Consider the following 18,023-nt stretch of genomic DNA (forward strand, 5'->3'; position numbering starts at 1 on the left):
CTTTTCTGTAATTTTAAGGAGCATTGTCGTTTTGGCTCGTGGCCTGCTGATGGTAAGGCAGAATGCCTGTGTCCCCTGGCTCCCGCAGCTCTCCATCTGTCAGTGTACACCTTCCTTCTCTGAGAACCACTGTCCACAGATCCTCCTTCCTGCCCACTCCGAGCTTCTTGCTGTGGTGGCTCCACCTGAGCAAGGGCTCCCTGAAGACGTCGAGGCTGAAGCCCCCTGTTCTCCGCTCTGTCATCCAAATGGTAGAGGCTACTTCACTGAAGCCACTGTCTGCTCCTGGCTGAGCTGAGCTTTCCTGTGTGTCAGCGGGGACTGGCAGCCCAGTGGAGTAGCAGGGCTCTGGACAAGCTCCCTTTATATAGGGTAGAGCCAAGAGGAGAGTGGAGAGTGACCAGGCACTGTTGGTGGCCTTGTCTACAAAGGAATCCTCAGCTGATTACTTAGATAAGCTGTGCAGTCTTTCCACATCCTGAGGCAGTGGGAAGGACTGAAGCAGGGGCTGAAGTTGTAGAGGAGCTGTAGTTCAGCAGAGAAAGGAGCCCAACCTCTTGCTTCAAAAAAGAAATCGCTTGCACTTAAGGTTTTTGGTGATGTCACTTTCGCCTCTTTTACTACATGAAACTGCTGCTGCTGAGGCTAAGACACAAATCTTTGGAGTCGGAAGATTTGTGCTTGGTGTCTCAAATGATGAGAAAGTGACTGTGCCTACAGTAACGCATTCCTGTTCGACTATGGAAATGATGATGGTGAGCCTCTGTACTGCTAACAATCACCAGGTGCACAGGAGCCTGCAGTAATGCCATCAAGAGTGGTGACATGTCAGACCTGTCAGTGAACTAGTTGCTGGTACATGTTGCTGGGTATTTATCCTGCGTTTGCCACTGAAGCCTTTAAGCCTGACAGTGTTTTACTTACAAGGTTGGTGAAGTATTTCTGTGCTCTTGCTGTGATTCCTGATATGGTTGCAGCAGAGATTTGTTTCACTGTTAGTGTGCTGTCTAGGGCTGGGCTTAAGTCACAGGTGGTGGTGGTCTGAGCTTGACAGAGGAGGCAGAGCTTCCCGTTCAGTTAGGTGGTCCATCTGGCAGCATGCACTAGAGCTTCACCTGGACTCTCTTTTCCTTAACGACATAGGTATTATGCCACAACCTGCTTGTGCCAGGTGGGATCATAATGTCTATGCTCAGCTGATCATAGAATCACAGAATCAGTTTGGTTGGAAAGGACCTTTAAGATCATTGAGTCCAACCGTTAACCCAGCACTGCCCAGCCCACCACTAACCCATGGCCCTCAGCACCACATCTACACGGCTTTTAAATCCCTCCAGGGACGGGGACAGGAGAAGAGGGCAGGCTAGTGAGCAACATCTGTGCTTGTCCTGCAGCCCCTGCCAATGGCCCAGCTCTGGTGACTATTGGCTGAGTATTGATCAAATGCAAAAGGAGTGCTGGCGTGGCCAGCCTTCCGCAGGCTGGTGTGCAGAAACACATGGCAAATGGGAGGGTTTGCCACGTCTGTTCAGCATCTGTATATACTGATAGGGGGGAAAACAGCGTAGGAGGTGCACAAAGCTCTCTGGAGAAGCAGCAGAGCTGCCACAACTGTGGCTGTTAAGGAGCAGATAGGGGGAGAGAGTCAATGGTTTGTGCTCCTGTGTTCCCCTGGGATTAACACGGTAAGCGCAGAGCAAACGCGAGTGATTGTCAGCATTCAAAAGCAGCTGTTCTGGTGATGGAGAAAGTGCCATTTTGCACCCTTGCCTTCAGGAGAGGCTTATTGTCCTGTCTGTAAAATGGGAATGACAGTAAGCCTCGCCATACTGTGTGTTAGCAGTCGCAGAGCTGCTGTCGCTGTCTGAAGTGATTTGTCACCATTCCTTTCTTGGGAATCGCAGTATTTCTGTTTGTCAAAGGTGCAGCTAACCTAGATGTGAAGGAGTGAAGGCAGCAAGTGTGAGATTGGTGCGCAGAAAGAGGAGACAGCTCGTCCCTATAAACCATGAGGTGGCATGTTGAGGCGGAGCTGTGAATCCGGGCTGCAGGATGCAGTCTGGGATGTGCCTGAGCTGTAACGCGTATGTGGTAATCACACAGTGGTCATGTTTGCTGCTGCCATGGCTGCCAGTATTTTGGAAAAGGGCTTTGGCACAGACATACGTGTCTGATGACGATGGGTTCATGAATGTGGTTAAATGACCAAAAAAACCACCCCAGAACACAGCCCGCTAAGGCTCTTGTTTCTCCTCTGTGGAGACTCCCATTTGCTGCTTGTATTTGCTGCTTTGGAAGCCTCAGGAGAGGAAACATGAAGGTTTCTGATGCTCATGGTGTATGTATCCTTTTTCTTTTAACCACCTTCTTCCACAGCCTGTCCAGTAGCCCTTTAACAGTTCTGTTCAGCCTCTAGTTTTACAGAGGTTTTCCACATGTGTACCCTGCCATTTTCCACACTATATTGTGCTCCAATTCTATTTTTTACTTACCAGTTTGTCTTCTAATCATCTCCTCTTCTCCTGCCTGCCTTCTCCGCCTTTCTGTCCGAGTCCCGGGCTCTGGTGTGTGGGTGGACAGTGGCCAGCGGAGCACGTGATGTGTCTAGCAGAGAAGAGTGGATGTTTCTCACCTAAGTCAGCCCTGGGGGCAGCCACAGTAAATAAACGGTTTCCAGATTTGTTCTGCGGTGTCTTCTGATACTGAAGCACGGCTGTGTTGAGGTAAGCTGTGCACGTCAGAGCCTTCTGTTACAGAGGAACGAAATCCTGCTGTGGTGCAGCAGACCAATGGCTCCTGGAGGTCACACGGAGCTGGATTTTGGCTTTGGGCAGCAGCCAAAGCTGTCCTGGGCACCTGGACAGAACCTGGGAGCAAGTGCGACTGTAGGTGCCTGCTTATGGTGTGTGATTGGGATGGAACAGGCTTGGCCATTGTGACAGTCCCCTCTGCTCCTGCAGCTGGGCTAAGGACACCGCTGCCACCGGTACCCACTGGAGCCTTGTGTGAACTAAGGACCTGCAGGTTTCAACACACACCTGGCGCCCTCCCGGAGGCTGTTGCACACCCATAGCACGGGTTATCGCAGGGCGTGCCGCCCCGACTGACGTGCCGTCTGGCACGGCCGAGACGGTTTCAGCGAAACTCCCGTTGCTGAGACACCTCGGTGACATCAGGCCGCGGCGGGGCCGGCTGACAGGCCTGTGGCAAGGGCTGTGTCAGCACCCGCGCGCTCCCCGCGCCGCTGCCGGGGCTGGTGCAACGGCCGTTGGGAGTGGGAATTTCTCTCCCCCGCCACAGGTTGCATCCCGTGCTGTTACCAGGCAGAGCTGCTGTAAAAAAATCGCTGGCAGACATCCCCAGATCCAGCGACGCGGGCTGTCTTTAACGATGGGAGTATTCTTGTGTCACCATCTCTACACCAAAGCGTGCTCGGTGTCCTGCTTCCCTCGCATGAGGATGCTGTGAGGATGAGTCTAGTCAGGTTTATCAGGGGCATCTACTTCCACAGACGCCTCGCAGGCATTTGATTGTAGTAACGTCTGCCTCATCGACACCCAGAGGGACAGAATAACTGCGAGGGGATGCGGTTCCTTCTTTAATGCTTAATTTCTCTTTTATTACTTGGGTTAGAGCCTTTGTTCCAGACACAGTCCAAACTGCCTTTGAAATCAGAAATGTGACTGCACTCAGATGCACCACATTATTTCCTTTCTTGTTCAGACAGTCTTTTTCTCCCTTTCCTCTTAAAGTGAGCAGTCTCTGGGGTGTTTTGTGGTGCTCCTGATGTTTAACACGAGGCAGCTGATGTATGCAATGATTAAGTCACTTTCACAAGGTCACGCGACGGATCGTTGGCAACGCCAAGAATAGCGCCCCAAGTCTCTTGGCTCTCTCTAGCCCACCCTAAACACTCCAGCCTGCCTTTTTCCTGGTGAGCATGATCTGATTCATAATGCAGCAGTTCTGCTGCAAGGCTGCTGCCTCGCTGCGAGCTCTCTGCTGCTGCAGAGAAAGGCAGTCGGGCTGAGGCGGCAGCGGGGATTGCACACGTCCGTAGCAAAAAGTCTAAACCCCAGAAATGGTATTTAGCAGCTTATCTTGTATCAGAGAAGCTCATAAAATGTACTGACTGGTTAAAAATAGGTTTTAAAGTTCTTGGCAAACATCTCGAACTTTATATTCTTTGTGCTTCGCTGCAGTACAAAAATACCATTTCGATGATTCTGATTCATGTTGGCTTTTTCTGGTCTTTCTGGAGAAGTACCAAATTATTGATGGGTGTGTTCTGCTGTTAATTGTGCTCTTGAGCGCTAAGCCTATTCCCGATATCTGCTCGCAGTGTGTTTAGGCTATGTTTAGGCAAACACAAATGTGAGTGGTTACTCAGTGCCTTTGGCGCTCCGAACAGAATGTTCCGAGCTCCCGGGGCTGGGTACAAAGCCTCAGCTCCAGCGCTAGCAAAGCCTGCGCACTCAGTGGCTGAACTGTGAGAACTACCTGGGCTTGAGGGGGGAGTTCAGAGATCTGGGAAGATCATGGATCGTGAACTTGAACCTGGTGTTTGTCCTGTGGGTTGGGTACATGAAATAAGGGGGCTCCTGCTGGCAGCACAGGGCGCTCTTGAGAGGCGAGCCGGGCTGTGCGGGCGCTGCCGGCACCGCCGGGGCCGGGCTGGTTTAACGGGGTGGGCTGTGCATCCTTTTGCAGTAGGTAGTTTACTGACAAAGTTCTTGTCTCAACACTCAGCTCAGCGTGTTCCCGAAGGACAATGGAGGCTTTCCTTCCACCAGCACCCCAGTCACTGGAAGTGAAGTGAAACAGTGCGAAGCCGCTGCCTGCTGCGTGTCCCTTGGCAGCAGCTTGGGATTGTTACAGTTGTTTGCCTTGTTACTCGACCTATTTTAAGCTCTGATGGTATAAAGATGGCATTTCATCACAGTACTGGGCACAACTGTTTGGCTTTTATACCCCATGTTTTAAACCAGGGGCTTTTTCTGTATATACTTGTGTCTTCAAATAACTTTAGACTTGTGGCTTTAGGCTCGTGTGCTCTTTTGCTGGCCTTCGCTGTTGCCTCTTTCCAGAGAGCTCCTGACTTTCACTCAGATGGGTGGTGTTTACCCAGGTGAGAACCCCTCAAAGGAAGGAGCGTAGTGATACTGGGGAGGGGGCACGTAGACTGAACAGAGCACTTCCTAGCCTCCACCCTTGGTCTACTGCTCATGATGGGAGTTAAGGATTTCTTTGTATCTCTCTCTTTTTATTGGAATTTCATTATCATCTCTACATGTATGTCAGCGTCTTCTGATCTTGGTTCTGATCTTGGGTTTATTGAGTAGGTGGCACACTATGTAAAGACTTTAATATCTAGGATAAATATAATATAGAGGATAAATCTCTCCCATTGTGGAAATGATCTGCTGCTAACGCTGGTTCTGCGTTCAGCTACCTCTAGTATGCTGGATGAGCGGCCTCCATCTACTGTGTAAAATACTCCTAAAATTGCTGCTCTGCATTTTACCCACAGGACTGAGACTTGTGGGAGCAGCTTGTCCTGCGAGCTTGGTCCTGCAGCTTTTTAGTGGATTAGATGCATTTATGGTCAGCAGTGAAGTTTAGTCTCGTGTCATGTGTTTTAATGCTGTGCAGAGCAAGGCAGAAGGCTTGTTTCTTCTTGCAAGCGAATGTAGCCAGGAGATGAGCGTTTGCCATCTGGGTGAAAACCAGAACTGGCAGTGACATGAAGTCAGGGCTGGAGGGAGGAAAAAGGAGGCGCTTGGCTGAGAGGGCCGGAGTAGAGAGGAGGAGAGGCAGGTAGCGAGATGTCTGTCGTGGTTGTCTCTCATCTCCTTACGTAATAATCTAAGAAACTCAGGAAAGTAAATCACCAAAGCTGCTAGTCTTTGGGTAAGGAGAACACTGGTGCCTCTTAGCTGCTTTATTCCATACGAGTGTTTTTCAAGGCCCACGCAGATAACTGATATCCATAAAGCTAACATGCATTTACTGTGATTTGAAATTAGTTTTCTACCCATATATTCTCCTGCTTTTGTGTTTTGATGGCCAAGTTTTTATCAAAACTCTGCCTCTTGTTTTTATATTTCCAAGCTGCACAGGCACGTACCAGCTTTGGGGTAATTGTGCAGCACATTCACATCACAAATATCTGATACTTGTGACAGCCTGGGACTGGGGTTGGAGACATCACTCTGACCTCTGAAATCGGGAGCCCAGTTATGGGACCGCTGGGTTATTGTGCAAGCTGGTGCTTGATGGGTGGAAGAAAATCACAGTCTGCATGTAGTGAAATTACAGCTGCTGAAACCTCCATGCTGTCTATAATGTAGGTTAGAAGGAAATCTGGAACAGCTGGTGTGTTACAGTAAATTACAGTTTGTGCTGTTGGGGCCTAAGGGACAACTTGTTACCGCGAACGCTGTTTCCCCTGGAAAACCTTCACCTGCAGTAGAGGCAAACTACAGCAATTCATCCAGGCACGGGTACCTACCACCCCAACAGCCATGCATGCAGTCACTAAAGACGAGGCTGTTTGAGCCAGCTTTTCATGAGAAATACAAAGAATTTGATCATTAAAAAAATCTAGCTAATTCATTGTCTGAATTTAGAGTACAGCCACGTGAACCAAAAGCTAACACAAAAAAACAAGTTCAAGCCATTTGCGGGAAGGGGAATGGCCTCTGCTGCCACCTCCTCCTTCGTGTTCCCCGGTAGCGCGGGGCGCCTCGGGGAGCCCGTGGCAGGGACGCCTGGGAGTGCGCCCTGGATGGTCTCATGCTGCTGGGGGATCAGGCTCGGTCAGGAGTGATAGTGGGGAGCCACCTCACCGGGGAGGTCGACTGTGCGTCCCTCTCGGTCTCTGGTCGGTGGTGCTTCAGGGCAGGCCGAAGCGAAGTGGGCAGGCTGCCTCGGGGCAACCCGGGCAGGGACTGTGCAGAGACTGGGCAGCTCAGAGCCATTTAAGACAAGGCTAACGTCGTATCCCGTTCTGGTTTTACTAAGTCAGATTTATCCCCCGCCCCTGATGGATCTTGTTCTTACGCACACTTCATTGCTATGTCCTTTCTCTTGTTTCAGGATTATGAACCTTTCTGCAGCAAGATTTGAAACAGCCAGATCTCAGCTTAGATCAAAGTCCCTAGGATTCACCTGTGATTTCCAGTGAGGCTTCTTTAAGGTATTCTGATTAACATCATGAAGTCACAACCTTTTATTTTGGGTGTCTGAAATGCCACAGGAATTTTCTGGGGAGGGCACCTTTCAAAAAGTTGTTACACTTTAGTGCCCTTTGCTCATAATTTCCAAAATGACCTGTGTCCTGTAAAAACAATTTTTCACAAAGCTTTGAACATGTTTTCTGGTACTCCCGGGGGTGTCCCTGATCCAAGGTCTGGTTTGGTGGGAATGCATGAGAAGCTGAAAGAGAAACCGATTGCTTTCTGCATCTCGCCTCCATTTTTCCTCTTGTGCTAAGGTCCATAAAGTAGAAAAGTAATTGAAAAAATGGTAGCTTAAGACAGTGCTGTATATGTACTTGAGCGAGCTGGTTTCCCTTCCTTCTCCTCGCCCATTTACTCTGCCATTAATGGATTTGGGTGAAAAGAAAGACTTTTGTTTCACTGGGGCAGGCTGGCTGATGGCTCCTCTTGGCACTGTCGCTGGCAGCCTCTGCGGGCCCATGAGCTCCTGGCCCCTGGAGCTGCCTGTCCTGCAGCCACCGCAGCAGCTGACGGCTGGGTGACCAGCTTGCTTTACTTAGAGGGTTGGTACGTCCAGGGGCTGTAACACGATAAATGGCGAGCAGCTGAACGCTCCGGAGCGTACAAAGAACAACGCAGAGGCTGGATTTGTATTGCTTTCTGAGCTCTTCCTGTAGGGAGCAGAGCGCGCTGTGGTTTCCCTTATTTGCAGAGTGTTGTGAGCTGCAAAGAATGGTTGAAGCAGACAATGTTTGTGCTGGTAACGGGTTGAAGTGTTTCCTGTCATGGAAAACATGAACAAGCCAGTTCCACATCACCTTTCTTTTCTGAGACCTGTGAGTACTGTCAGCGTTGCTGCTATTTTAATTCGTGAGCTGCTGCCCTGTGTGGTATAAACACCATTGCTATGTGTGGTGAAGTGTCACCTTCCCAGGAGTGGCATGAAGGGAGTAAGAGGGCATGAGCCCTCCCGGCACTCCCTCCGCCTGGCTCCTGCTCTTCACATTTTGCTGTGTCACACACCGCTCAAGCCAAAGCAGGGGCAGGAGAGCACAGAGACCAAAGGTGGCAGCAGAAGAGGAGGCCATAAAGGGACCAAAGGGAGGGGAAATGCGGGAGCAGTAGGTAGAGAGGGCCAAGGCACCATCCTTGGTGTCAAAAATCTTTCTGTGGCCGTGGTCAGCACCCTGTGCTGAGAGAAGAACAGGCCTTCAGAAGCATTCCCTATCCTTGCTGGCTGGTGACAAGCCTGGCCGCAGTGGCCTGTACATAGTGCAAGGAGAAGCAGCCGTCCCTTCCTCCTCACGGGTGGAGGGACCCGGCCAGCCCTGAAGAAATCCATCCCAGGTGTGTCCCCTGTAGTCAGTGCTGCGGGAGTAAAGCCCCCTGCTCTGGCAAGCTTGAAGGGATGTTAGCAAAAGACTAGCGATAAACTCACCCGATGCAGCCCTGAGCTTTTTGAAGCTCTTGTTCCCAGTCAGACATGGTATAAAAGCCTTATTCTACTGATGGATGATGCAGTACTGATAGGTGAAGTCCCTGTAAGGATGAAATTGTCAGTTAAGTTCTATTTGTGAAGGCCTTATACATGTGGAAGACAGCAGCTATATTTGCTGGAAGCAGCTAGAAGATGCAGAACTGTCAGTCTCTGCTTCTGATCTGAACAGGTCTGGTCAGGAAGCACTGAAACATTAAATAGAAGAACTTGCAGGTTCTTTTTGAGGTTATTTTTCTTGCTACAATCGCAGGCAAGGTGGCCTGGGTTTTTCTGGGGTGTATGCCTACAGTGAAAAGCCCGGGGTGCATTTGCCATTGTCACTGCTCTGTCTCCGCTCCGTTTGCCCCTTGTTATCCAGCTTGCTCAGTGGTGATGCAGCCAAAAGCTTCTGCAGCTTGGTACCTTTGCAGGGCTTCTGGAGTACCCAGGCCAGCTGCTCCAGGAAGAGACGTAGAGGTTCAGTGGTGGAGCTGGCAGAGCCTGCCTGTACTTTGTGTTAGGGCTTGTTCCTCTGTGTGTGCGTGCACTCATGCATATCTCCTCTCCAGCACTTTATCTCCCTCTTCTCTTTAGTGCTTTATCTCACTTTGCTCTTTAGTGCCCATTATCTCTTGTCAGCTATCTGCACTACAGAGTGTAGGGCGCTGTTTAGGTGGGGTGCTGTGAATCAGCCGTGTCCGTCATCTCCAGGAGAGCTGTGCGTGTGTGGGTGATGTGTGTTTCACTGAGTGTGCTTCTCCTCCCAGGGCAGTACAGTACATACAGGTTTGCTGCTGGCTGCTGCAGCACATCGCAGGCTTTGGTCTTCCCATCTCTGCTTGGGTTGGTTTTTTGTAGATGACTGAAGCTAAGTAAGCTGGCTGCTGTCTGGCTGCAGTCCTGCCCTCCCGATTCGCTTTCCCCTGTCACTCATTAACAGGTGAATGCCTTACACAAGCGCTATTGATTAGCTTCCTCACTGCCTGCCTGTAAATCATTTTCCATCTCTGGTTGTGAGTAATACCTGCGTGCTTTGTTCATGACCCTGGTTCTCCTCCCATTTCTCATCAGCGTGGCCCCACTGCGCACAAGGAAGTTATGCAGGAGTCAGGCTGGAGTGAGCAAGGAGGACTCTGTCCTGGGGTGGGTTTATGCTCTTCACAGATGCCTGAAGCAATCAGAGAAAGTGGCCGGTGTCCAGAATATGCAAATGCAAGTGTGTGACAGATGAACCAGCTGTCCAGTTTTTGGTGAGTTAAGTAAAGCAGCTGTACTTGACCAGGCAGTGTGCTGGTGAAGGACTCGTCCATGTTCCTGTGGCTACAGGAAACTCATCTGCTAAAACGGGAGCTGGTGGGCAGAGCCCAGTCTGGTTTTGTCCCCAGTGCAGCGTTATTGCAGCGGACTGCTGCCCTCGGCCTGCGGCTGCAAAAGATGAATAGCTGGCAGGAAGGCAGCGAGTATGTGCTCCTTAAACATACGTTGCCTCATGGCTGTCTTCCCGGTGCCCAGATGTATGGCGTGCTCTAGGACGCCGGGACCTCCCTCTCTGCTGCAGTAGACGCTTCTATTATTAGCTCAGTGGCAGCTTTCCATATGCCAACACTCGTGACTGCAGGACTGTTTAACTTTCACTTCTCTGAAGTATTTAATTTGTCAGCTGTTGGCTTCTATTCATTGAAGACCAAACCTCGAAGTCCTCACCTAGATGTTTGCTCCAGTAGGGCTGAAGCACGGATTCTGTCCGAACAGACCATTAGACCTACGCAGAATCAGAGGCAGGAGAAGGTCTTAAACCCAGAGAGTCGGTCACTACTCGGCTAATCTGTAGGAAACCTCTGTCTTCAGAGAGGGGTGTCTGGTCTCCCTTCTTCTGTTAACTTCTCTTCAGAGAAATGAAAAATAAGTTCTGCTAAAAGTCCTGCCCGTTTGCAGGTGCTGGTGCTTCTCTTGTGGCTGAGGATAATCACGCAGCAATTCACTGCTGGGGGCCTCTCTTTAATTATTGAATGCCAGAATAGATGTCTATTGAATTACCTTGCTGGCAAATATCATCTCCAGCATCTCGTGTAACTCTGCAATATTCTGTTTTCCTACTTGCATAACATGAAATCTTCTTCAAAGAATCTAAAAAAAAAATCAAAATATGTCTTTATATATTGCTTATAGAGCTGTACATGTTTCCAGAGAGTAACATGTTGCACCCTGGCTGTGAAGATAGCCCTCCCTGGCAGGCAGTGGCACGTGATCACTTCTGTTTAAAGCCAAGCCTGCACCTGGATGTGCAGCAGGATGCGCGTGGTGCGTTATCAACCAACCAAAAAAAAAATAGACACCCCACCGCCGCCCCCAAAAAAGAGCACAGCCTAATTTTGCTCTCGCTCCTCTGAAGTATTTAACTTGTCAGCTGCTGTTGCAGATCTGGCTGACACGTCTGGAGGAAGCTGCAGCCTGTAGTTCTGGTCCTGCGGTGCCCGATGCGCGGAGGGGAGGCTGCGTCCGCGCAGGGCCTCACTGGAGGCACCTGCAGTGGCCCATGGAGGTGGGGAGAGAGAAAACCAACATCCGTGTTTGTAATTTTCCCCAGCCTGCAGAGACGCAGGTAGGTGCTGGTGTTGCCCCTCGTCCCACCTCTGTCCTGCCCGTAGGTATTGCAGGTGTTGGAGCTGCGAGCGGCGGGGGGGAGATTGGCCACAGAGCCCTTGGCCTGTCGTTCCTGTAACATCCCCTGGATAACGTAGTCTGCAGTGTCAGGGACAGGGTACAGTCTTTATATGCGTTCTCTCAAGGGGGGCAAGCGAAATGTGTCGTTCCTTATTTTGTGAGAGAAATAAACGCAGAGCGGGCTGGAGGGCGCGTCCTCCTGGGAGGAGTTTACAACAGGACGGAAGGGAGTTGTACAGCGCGTAACGGGGAGGGGGGGCGCGGGGGAATCCAGCGGTGGGGTCACTGCCTCTGCCAGGGAGTTCCGTGCTGCTGAACGGGGCCGCGCAGGGTAACGCGCAGCCCGACGCCCCGCGCCGCCTCTGGCCCCGCAGGCGCGGAGCGGGGGCGCGGTGCGTGCGCGGCTGGCGGGGGCAGGGCGCCACCTGGTGGCGCGCGGTGGGAAGGCGAGCGCGGCTGGGCACCGGGTACCGCTCCCACCCCCCGCTGCCTGCCGCGGGTGCTGCGCGGGTGCGGAGCTGGGGACTGCCCCTGCCGATCCGCCCTGCACAGGAGGGGCAGACAGAGGGTCCGAGAACAGCAGCGCAGGGGCGTTCTGCCCGCACCGGTAGAACCGGGAGCAGAGCCAGAACCGGCCCCGATTCAGCCCGTTCCCTGGCAGAGGGGTTCGCTCTCCGCAGTGTGCTGCAGGCAGGTGCCTTGGGGGGCTGCGGGGCAGGGAGGGGAGGGTCAGGTTGGACATTAGGAAGAATTTCTTTTCAGAAAGGGTCACTAGCCATTGGAAGGGGCTGCCCAGGGAGGTGGTGGAGTCACCATCTCTGAAGGGGTTTAAGAAAAGCCTGGACATGGCACTTAGTGCCCTGGTCTAGTTGCCATGGTGGTGTCAGGGCAATGGTTGGACTCGATGATCCCAGAGGGCTCTTCCAACTTGATTGATTCTGGGATTCTGTGATTCTGTGAGATGCTCTCCATCGCACACGGTGCCGCGGCTTTTTGCTTGCTTTGCCGCTCGGCTGTTCCTGAACTTACGGTATCTTGGACAGCCAGAGAAGGGTTTCTGGTGTGAGTGTACGCAGGCGTTTACACGAGAACTGACACCTGCGTAAAACCTGGCCCCCTTTTCTACCCAGCCTGGGGATGCAACGAGGGACGCGAGCCCTGATCTGAGGTCTGGATGTGAATTCTGCAAGTAAACTGCCTCCTCAAGGCTTTCCCCTGAAATCCCACCCTCTGCCCCCTGGTTTATGGTTTCAGTAGTGGCAGTGCGTGTTCAAAACTGTGTGCTACTGGCCTTTGTCTTTGTAACAGGCTGAATTAAGACCCCCTGTTCAAGTGCCAGTTGTGATGGCTGAGATGTATGTTATATATAGCTGTTACTGGCCGGTTTGAATAGCTCCTAAAGGACAATGTGTACAACTTGGTTCTAGAAAAAACCAAAGGCTTCAGGATTTAGAACACTTGTAAAAAGTCCTAATTTTTCTCTGCAAGTGATTTGCTGGTAGTGAAAACACGTTGTTATTCTGCGCTTGCGGGGAACGTCAGAAGTGTCTGGATTCTTAGATTTCCAGAAAAAAGCTTAACTGATAATTGTTCTGCGCTGGTGTCAGGAAGAGTTTGTGCTTACGTTGCTTGACTGTGAGAGCTCTTCTCAAGTTGTGTGAGCAGATGTTTCAGATTTGAGTTCAGGCTGGCAGAAAAGAGAGAACAGTCTAGTCCCCAGCATTTCCCATCTTTATAGTATCACCACAACCTCACATCTCCTAGAGCTCTCACAGTCATCTCACAGCTCTCAGATACCACATCTTCTGCAGATATTTGCAGTCCTTTTTCTGCTCAGGAAAAAATAATAATCAGCAGTAATTTTTTTTTTAACTGGATTATTCTTTACCATGAAACTGAAACGCAAACTCCTTGAAATTGAAAGGAGAGATTCACTTTTATCCAGCCTGGTACTTCTTACTGTACTGACTAAAATGTGTGGGTGGCAGCCGCTGTGCCGCAGGTGCCTTTGTCAGAGATGGATGCTGCTGCTCCTCGGGGCTTGGACAGCAACATACAACTTTGCAAGTTTTCCTGACTCTGACAAATGTGTTACTAGCACTGGCTTTCCCTTTGTGAAGTGACCCATAGCTGTCTAACGACTGTATGTAGTGTGCTCGTACTAATTAACTCTGTCCTTGCTTATCAATAATCTGTCATTTCAGAGCTTCACACCTGTTTGCTCAAATGCCTTTTACTGGTCAGCGTTCTAATGTACAGAGCTGCAACTATATCTGTAAAATTGTAATAATTAATCCCCCAAAAACACTCTCAGAAATGATCCTCTGCTTTCCACATCCTCGTGCGTGTTTTACACAGCTGAGCAGTGCTGAACGTAGCGACTTGTATGTGTGCAGCAAGAGGAACGACAAAAGAAACGTAAAATACTGCTCGTGACACAGCTGTCACCAATTAAACCGTGTGAGGCTTTGCTAGGAGAGGTGGTGAAGAAGCCCATGGAAATCTGAAACAGCTTTTGAAAGAAAGCGCTGAAAATATGCGCGAGGAACCGAGGAATAGATTGCAGATGGCAAATATATGTCTGCACAGGCTGTCGGGGAACAATTTGGTTTGACAAACGGCTGTGATCTACCGTGGGGCTGTGCAGAAGGTGAATCGTCAGGCTGCAGTGGCAGTGTGCAAGAATAATTAAGATTGAGTGTGCCCGATACTGATGTTCATGGGAGAATTCACGCATGTATTCAATGGCCAGATCCCATGGACTGCTGGGAGATGGAGGACCCTCCTCCTGCAGGCGATGCTGTTTCATTTTTGTACCATGACTGTCATCTGTAAACCCTCAGGACCTGTTTTAAGAGAGAAGATGTGGTGTTGTCCACATGTGAACTGGGGCACGGCAGCGAAATGGTCTGTTAGAGGTTGGAGGGCGATGAGTGGGGGTACTGGAAAGGTGCCTCCCAGCCCTCGGCGTGGTCCCTGCAGGGCTGGAGGAGAAGTTTCCTTGTTCTCAGCGGTGGGAGCTCTCTCGGCAGCAAGGGAGCAGAGAAGGTGTTAGTTGATGGTAGACCTTTGTTTGCACCGCAGCGGGGTCAGGCCGTGGGCACTGTGCAGTCACTGCAAGTTTGCTTCTGCTGCAGCAGTTTGTAGCTGAGCCCCTGAGCTTCCCGGGGCTGTCGGCGCTGGGCAGCCCGCGGAGCAGCTCGCCCTTCCCTTGGTCACCCCTTTCTCTCACAAAGCTGGGTTCTGCCAAATTAATAATTTACCTCTAACACTGCAGGCTAAATTTTGCCCATGGCAATGCAGCCCATTAACGGACAGGGGTTTGAGTACGGCTGGAAGTTTCCCAGGTCCTGAGACAAGACTCTGGAGTTGGCTGCGTTGCTGTGCCTGGGGGGGCGGCGGGAGGGGGGATCTGCGGGGCTGTAGCGAGGAGCTTTGAAGCTGCATCTGAAATAGCTGAACTGTGACATTTTGTCTTGTCAGTTAGGAGTGGGAAGATAGGCCCCGGACGCTTCCTTTCTGTGAGTCAGAAACTCGCAAATCCTGGGTTCACGCCTTATATGTAAAATCAGCCTGCGCCTCGCTGTTGCCAAACCTTCTCACAGCAGAGATCTGCACAGAGGAATTCAGCAACAGAAATGGCATTTGCTCGTGGATCAGATTACTGTTATTTCTGGCTGGAAGCAGCACCAGAAATACTTGCAGGGATTTCCACTTTGCCTTTGGAAAGATACTGTGCGTATTGTTGGTAGAAAAGGAGCTCTTTGGGAGGATAATTCACGGACACGAAGAGGCAGGGAGGGAGATGAGCCCCCCGAGGCTGCCACAGCCGTGAACACGAGCGTCCAGCTTTGCATTGTAACGTTCAGTCACTTTTGAAGCGGGGATCTTCAGCTGTGGTCGAGAGTGATGTGACGTGAGCTGCGATCGCTGCTGCTCAGGAGGAGGCGTTCCCAGCCCAGAGTCTCAGCTTTCACTCAAAGCACAGTTCTTTACGCTGATTTTGCTGTGTCAGACATCTTCCTGCGTGTGGGGGCTCCGCAGATGGCACTTAATGAAGGGAAATGTTTTGATGATGTTTAAAGCAGCGATCGTTTGTGACGCTGATGAATGTGATGTTACCTTTAAATGTGAACTTACCCGTCAGCTGGGAGAGTTGGTCAAAAAAAGCCTGGCGTTTAAAATACTGGTTGTGTCTGTATTTGGCCAGCTTTAAATAAAGCTTCCCTCCACGGTGCTTCCCTCGGGGATGTCGTCCGAGGAGCTGGGCTCAGAGGTGACGGACCCGCGCAGCCGCAGAGGGGTGCAGGGCCCCGGGGCAGTCACAGGCTCCCTTGCCCATCGGGGCGACGTCGTGCTCCCCTCCCCGTGCTGGGACAGAGCAGGCATCTCCTGGGGGAGACGAGGACAGCCGTAAACTGTAGACTTAACAAACAGGTACCTGATTACTCGTCACACACACGGACAACTGTTAGAATAAAGTCAGAGTCCTCTGATCGTAGCCCTAAAAGCTGATGAAAATGGTGGAACAAAGGGATGGCTGTAGTGTAATATAGGACATTTCTGTTCCTGGCAAACTGAGAATTTTAAAGCAAAAAAGTATAAAAAGGTTTTTCTTAAGAAAAAGCTCGGCATGTTACGTTGGAAGTAGGGCTGGATATGTTACTTTACCTGAAAATAATACACTTGATATCTCTGAATATCAAGTGAAGTCTTATTAAGCAACGACATGTTTGCTGCATTTTTCACTGATACTTCAGGACCCCAAATCTCTCCGCGTGTCGGGGTCCCCGGGGAGAGGTCAGCAGCTCCCCGGGCGCGTTGAGCAGGTTGGCCATCAGGACATCTGCGTCCTGTCAGGGGAAGCCTGAGCTTCCCGAGGCTCTGCAGCTCCCACACGACGTACGAGCGAGGGGACGCAGCGAAGCGCTTGCTTGGACTGACATAACGGGGTGTTCCAGAATAAGTAAAAAAATATACACAAGGAAATAAGTTGCTTTGATTTTCTCGGCAAAAAGATGAGCATTTTCAGAAAAAAAATGGTTTTCCACACCGTTTTGTAGAAACATTGAGGACGCTGGGTGGTCAGTAACTGCTGGTAACTGAACCAGAGGGTTGTGGTGGAGACTTGCTTGGGTTTTAACATCTGAATCCAGGGATGTGGCTCCTGGCGTGCTCTGGCGCTGGCCGGTGCGATCACGGCAGCCTGGCTGGAGTTAATTGAGCGAAGTGGGAAGCTTGCCAGGGCCTCCGGTTATCTTGGTTCAGTCATTAGCACAAACCAGTGTAAGGATTAGCTGCTGTTTGCTGTCTCGGGTGTTAGTGGTGACACCAGCCAGCAAGTTAAGGCCTGGTGAGAAGCAGTATGTTCTGGAAGAGACAGTGGCCTGTCTGACTGATCGTGTACGTATCAATTTTTTAGAATGCAAGTATTCCTCAGTGGAGTGATTTTATTTTATTCCTCCCTTTGAACAGTTTAATGTGTTTCATGTCTTCTCTCTTTCCAACTGGCAGCTGCACTTGCATTTTCAGGGGTTTTGCAAACCGGTGAGACAGATTTACTCATCCCTCTGCCTGACAGCGCTGCTGACAGACTCCCTTCCCAGACCTTGGTGCTGGCCTCGGCGGGCAGCGATGGGGGCGGTGGGTGATGCTGCTGCCGGGCTGAGCCGCCGGTCCTGGGCGATCGCTGGTGCTGTGTGAGCTGTGCAGGGAGTGGGGCTCTGTGATTCTGAGGGGTATGGCTTTGACAGAGAACAGATTTAACGACTACAGGGAAGTGTGGGGCTTGCTGTTTTGTATTCTAGATGAGAAATTCTGGTCCTGAAAGTCCTTCACTGGGAAGTGAGTCTGTTCAAAGTGAGGAAATTACTCTGCAACCGGGCTGTAAACGGGGGTTTGGGAAGTGCTTCAGAAGCAGAGGGCCGTCCCCACAGCTGGAGCAGTTTCTAGTCCTGCTGGATGTCACCCCATAAAGTCTCTGGGTGAGCCTGAGCCCCGCGTCTGTTCGGTGGTGAAGTCCTGCTGGGAGCCGGAGCAGCTGTGGCTCCATGCGCTGAAGCTTGGTCCGTGCTGGGCTTGGCCCGTGGTGGGTGAGAGCAGCCAGGGCTGGCTCCACATCAAACCCTCGACCTGGGTTTCTTGATGGATTCATTCTGTCTCACACCATTTCTTAAAAGGCAGTGCTCTGTGCGACAGGCTTTGCAGATGCGCTGCGAGGCTGTGATCTGCAATGACCTCGGTGCGTTCTGGGTGTTGTGAAAGGCCCTGTGCTTTAGGGAGTCATTCTAAACCCTTTTGAGGGGCCTTAACAATTTCTGAACTTTCAAACTAAATTCTTGTGATTTAATATTTATTGTTGAACTCAGCATGAAATATAGAACAAAGCCTAAATCCAGGGATGCTCTTGACTTTAGCAGTAAACACTGACAGCATTTTTAATATATACTGTATTTTAGTGGTGAATGCTTAAAATTCTTCTTGTGTTTGGTGTCCTCAGCTATTTCTCTCTCTGCTGTGGTTAGCCCTAGATTCTGCATTGGAATGAGCAACATGCAGAGATCTGAGACTTATGATAAGCTTAGCCTAGACTGGTCTAATACATGTGTTGCAAAAAAGGATAGATATTTTCTGGCAACGCCAAGGAGTTTTTTCTCTTTTGC

General features: G+C 50.8%; 1 long non-coding RNA gene across 10 annotated transcripts in view; it reads left to right on the forward strand.

Annotated features, from left to right (window-relative positions):
• Window positions 1–18,023, forward strand: part of LOC137666151 (uncharacterized) — a 56,547-nt gene that overhangs the window by 24,546 nt on the left and 13,978 nt on the right. For 9 of the 10 annotated variants that reach the window (XR_011048605.1, XR_011048604.1, XR_011048602.1 and 6 more), the window contains one exon: window positions 7,099–7,198. The exons of the other annotated variant lie outside the window; for it this stretch is intronic. This is a non-coding gene — a long non-coding RNA (uncharacterized lncRNA). The remainder of the gene's footprint in view (window positions 1–7,098; window positions 7,199–18,023) is intronic. 10 annotated transcript variants of the gene reach the window in all.

This window comes from Nyctibius grandis, chromosome 8 (assembly GCF_013368605.1).
Source record: "Nyctibius grandis isolate bNycGra1 chromosome 8, bNycGra1.pri, whole genome shotgun sequence".
Taxonomy (NCBI): domain Eukaryota; kingdom Metazoa; phylum Chordata; class Aves; order Nyctibiiformes; family Nyctibiidae; genus Nyctibius; species Nyctibius grandis.